The sequence below is a fragment of the Cebus imitator genome, unplaced genomic scaffold (genome assembly GCF_001604975.1).
Source record: "Cebus imitator isolate Cc_AM_T3 unplaced genomic scaffold, Cebus_imitator-1.0 Scaffold68, whole genome shotgun sequence".
NCBI lineage: Eukaryota > Metazoa > Chordata > Mammalia > Primates > Cebidae > Cebus > Cebus imitator.
Genome location: NW_016107383.1, coordinates 613,009 through 618,376, shown reverse-complemented (window position 1 = coordinate 618,376; position 5,368 = coordinate 613,009).

The following is a 5,368-nucleotide window of genomic DNA, read 5'->3' as shown; positions in this document are numbered from 1 at the left end:
CCCACTGCAACCTCTGCCTCCCAAGTTCAAGCAATTCCAGTGCCTCAGTCTCCCTAGTAGTGGGATTACAGGCACACGCCACCACACCCGACTAATTTATTTATTTATTTATTTATTTATTTATTTATTTATTTTGTATTTTCAGTAGAGATGGGATTTTATCATGCTGACCAGAATGGTCTCAACTCTTGACCTCAGGCAGTCCACCCGTACAGGTGTGAACCACCATGCCCAGTCGTATCTCTATGTTTCTTTTAAATGGGTGGTTGAATTTAGAGACAGGGTCAAATTCAAATTAGCCTATTTCACAAGACTACTTCAAAGATAAAGGTCATTTCATCTTGGGCTCTTAATGGATGTCTTTTCTTCCTTTCAACATGTTGACATTCCATAAGCCTCCATTTCTGACCAAAATTCTCTTAGTGCTACATAAAATATGAGGTCAAGCTTGCCTAGAAAATAGCTTCAATAACTGCCAGACTTATGCTGACAAAATCTCTATTCACATATTAGATCACTGTCCTGAACAGAAGACCTGACTACCTACCTTTCTACTACTTTAGTAGTTACAGAAGTATCTCATACTTATTGTGTCCAAAGCTAAGTAATATGTATTTCCTTGGAAACCTGTGACATTTTATAAAAATATTCCATATTTTTATATGAATTTCAAATATTAATATTGTGGATGTTGAGACTAGATGTGCTTTCTTATGCTCTGTCAATTACTCTCTAAATAAATGTAATGAGTCAATTAATTAAAATAAGCCATTGATTTATAAAACGGAGAATTATAATAGTTAATATTTTAGTTCTATTAGATAAATGCTTTTCCAAGCTCTCTGCATACATATTTATGAAATAAATCTTACACTTATTATATGAAGTAGATATACTATTTTAATTTTACAGATGAGAAAACAGGCACAGAGAGTTTAAGTAATTTGTCCAGGTAGTTTCCAGAGTTCATATTCTTAACATTCATTATGTAATATTCTTTTTTTTTTTTTTGAGACGGAGTTTCACTCATGTTACCCAGGCTGGAGTGCAATGGCGATCTCGGCTCACCGCAACCTCCGCCTCCTGGGTTCAGGCAATTCTCCTGCCTCAGCCTCCTGAGTAGCTGGCACTACAGGCACGCGCCACCATGCCCAGCTAATTTTTTGTATCTTTAGTAGAGACGGGGTTTCACCATGTTGACCAGGATGGTCTCGATCTCTTGACCTTGTGATCCACCCGCCTCGGCCTCCCAAAGTGCTGGGATTACAGGTTTGAGCCACCGCGCCCGGCCATTATGTAATATTCTTATAAAAGAACAAACGGCTTAGGTAAAACATTAAAATAGTGTCTGACACAATTTAACTATATTTGACTGAAACTAACATTTTTTGAAAAATTAAGCTGAAAATAACTTAGCAAGTTACATATGAGACCATTTACAAATTGGCTCTTCATTTTCTTCCCAGCTTCATCTCTATCTTCACAAAGAATTTGTCCTTCTTTGCTCTACTGTAATTTCTCAGTGGTGTCTTATGTTTTGCCCTTTTGTTCTAGAATGTATTCAGATTACTCTGGGGATCTTGAAAAAATATGTTCTTTAAAACACAACTCGCATTCCTCTCTTAAGAAGCCTTTTGAGATCTGAGACTGAATTTGATGTCCCTCTTTGATATTTTTCTTTATAATTGTACCAAAGACATCTTGAAATCCAAGATTTCAGATGAATATATAAAATATGTTCTCTGTCTCCCAGATGGACAAAGGAATGGACATTTTCCCATCCACTTATTTCATAGCTTGACACATACTGATTCCATATTTACCAGTTTAGAAGTTTTCCACAAGGTCTCAGATAACTTGCTGAAACTAATAACAAATGAACATTATTCTTGATTAAAAAATAGATTGGATGAAAGATAGATGATAGATGATAGATAAAAAGATGATAGATAGATGACAGACAGGTAGCAGTTTCACTTTCACTTTTTGGTAACACTCTTCTCCTTTTTTTTTTTTTCCATGTTATGACCCCCCAGGCTTTCCATACCATTCTTTATTTGTTCATTTTTAGTTCATATCCAGTTTCCACTTTCCCTAAAAGTAAGTGTTGATAATCCAGATAATTCTAGCTTCAATCATTTTCTAGTTATATTCTACATATTCTTTCTAGGACCTTCTTTTTTTTCTGCTTCATTTTAACACAATAGCACTTTATTTTGGCAGAAATATCTACTGGCAATTTTGAATCTCATGATTAAAGTTTTAAAATGACATCAGAAGAGATCATGTCTCAAAGTTGACAGTGGGAAGAGTAGCAATGAATAAAATGAAATTGGCAATGGATTATAGAAGAGAGAGGGAAAAGGTGGCACACACTTAACTACCCAAAGATAGCAAAAAAGTAGTCTAAAATTTGCCTACAGATGTTCCCATTTAGATTAGAATAAGATAAATGACACAGAAGAAACAGAGAAGTAGGATAACACATTATTATTAGGTTAGGCAGGACAGAAAAATTGCAGAAGAAAATATTCACTTAAATTAAGTGGTGCAAATTCAACTTCTGTGACTCCATGTATTTTTAGAGGCCTTAGAATTATCTTTAAGACATTGATTTTTAAGCAGTTTCCAAATGGTGACCTAAAGATTCTTGAGAAAAAGGACAAAGAAATAATAGAAGATGTCTTCACATTCTTAAGCATAGTCTATAAATCACATAAATAATACATTTTATATACATTTATTATTTCATATATATATATTAATATGTACATAGCCACAGATATGAACACAGATGTATATATACACATATACAGGTGTTGATTCAGAAATTTTTGAATGCATAATAGCTCCCTTAGCCTAGATTGCCCTTTTCTACACTTCAATAATCTCTGCTTTCACAGCCAATCCATATTTAAACTTCATAGTTCAGTTTAAGTGTGAGTTCCTATAGGTCCACCTTTATTCATTGCACACGTGTTTATAACATTCAGCTTTTTTACAATCACTTAACAGGTCCATCCATTTAATAAATATTTATGTCTGTGTTTTTTATGTTGACATTGGCTTACACTCAGGATAAAGTCGTGTTACAGATAGACAGTGACCTTTATGGAATTTAGTGTCTAGAGGCAAAATTCTCTGAAAAAGTACTAGCAAGAGGTTCAGAGTGCTATGAAGTCTCAAAAATTGGAAACTTTTCAAGTCTGGAAGGAGGAAAAAATATATTTTCAGTAGAGAATTATTTTAGGATGTAAAACTTCTTCAATAATTCATGTACTTATAAGCAAGAAAGGGAAGATATCTAAGGGCCTAGCATTTAGACATAACCTATAACTCAGAAAATGGTGTTAATTTGAAATTTTTAAGCTTGTGTTCAGCATCTCCTTTCCAGATCTCTTCATATGATATAACATTTTTATAAAATTTGCTTTTGTACGATAGATGACCTAAATGAATATGAGGAAATCATATAAAGTTTGTCTCCCTTGATTTCACCCTTAATTGCATTTATTAATTTCGTTTTTAGATTTTTCTGTATGAGTAATTATCACTAATTTTGTAGCACACAGTGCAATGGGCCTCAGATCAAGTTATTTGGAGATAAAAAGACATAAAAGAAAACCAATACTGTGCACTCATATCCAAATCAATGCAGTAGCTAATTTTTGTGCTAAAGTTTGCAGTGGGTTCAAGGCTGCTTTAGAATGTTCAGATGCAGATGTCCTCAGCATGGAATCTGGGATTGCTATGACTTCCACCAAAAAGCTAATGACTTGAAAAGATGAGAATGGTTATATTTTAGAGAGATTCCTGGAAACTTTCCCAGCTAGTGAAACAGAACCGTTTAAAAATACAGCACCAGAAAGATTTTTAGTAGAGCTGTCAGATTTTAGCATTCTAGGATTATATAATTACTGTATTCCCTAATGCATGCCAGAAAAGAATAGTTGGGAATTTATGAGTGAATCCAATTGCTTAGTTTCTCTTGTTATGAGCAGCTCTGCCAAGTTTAGATTGTGCCCTTCCTCTGTTCATTCATCAGAAGAAATGAGACCTCTGTACATTTTACCCACAATATCATAATTTGAACATCATTTTGTGTTGGAGTGTTTTAAACAAAATAACTCCCCGTTTAACATTCACTGCTCCTAGTTTCATCCAATTCTGTGTAATCTCTGCTTCCCAAGCATGCTACAGGTACACCTGCTTCCATTCTTCTATTAGATTGTTTTATTCTGTTAATTCTTTTTTTACTTATCCATTTTTCCCTTCCCAGTGATAGCTAGTCCCCATGTCCCAACTCGAGTTCCTATAAGCTCTTATCATTTTCCCTCTTGTTAACTTTCTTCTATTATTGTCATTGTTATTTAACAATTATACAACAAACACAATACAGAGTATATGATATATTAAATTGATGCCAAGTGTCTTTAAAGAGGTTCCAAAATCAAGTATTCATCTATGTATGTATGTGTCCATCTATCTACCTATTTACCTACCTGTCAGACATAATTTAGAGACAAATAATACAGAAACGTTACAAAATAGTGTTATAATTATTTCAAGAAAGCAGAATTTACTTCAGTTTGGATCATATAACATGAATTAACCTGTATCAGTAACTATTTTTAATTTATCATTTACTTTATCAATTAATTTTTTGTCTCCCACATTAAAGAGAACAAGTACTATATACTTTCTAGCCTTTATTTTGAGGAAAAGTTTTATTGCAGAATCAACTAAGCCTTGTTATATATCTAGTATGAGCAAGACATTATTCTAGATACTTTTACTGACCTTATTTTATTGATTATCTTTTCACAATTAATAAATATTTGATTACAATAAAAATAGAAAATCACATATTTGTAAACTTTTTTTAAGATATCAATGCAGATACTCAGTTTGATGTTACCTTTTAATATGCTATTCGTTTATCTTACAAGGAAATGCATCACATTAAATGTATTGTCCTCAGGATGATAAAAGTTCAGTATTACATTCTAAGATTTTATTTTCCAAATATTTAGAAAACTCCTTACTTATCCAGGTAAAAAGCAATTGACTGAGGCTGTGATGCTGAGAAATGAACGGTAGGAAAATTTCTGAAGCAAATGTAAATTCACAGAATATGTATAACATATTTCTGGGAAAACGTTTGTAGAAACCAACATGACAATAAAAAAAAAATAGACTTTAGGCATTTCCTTTGTATTCACTACATGATCTAGTTTTCAGTTTGGATTTAAAAAGTAGGTATAGCCAACTTTCAAAATAGAATAAGGAATTTTAGAAGTATATTCCATAATGAATTTCATTTTATGTTAGTATTTTGTGATTGACCATGTATTATTGGCTACTTTCC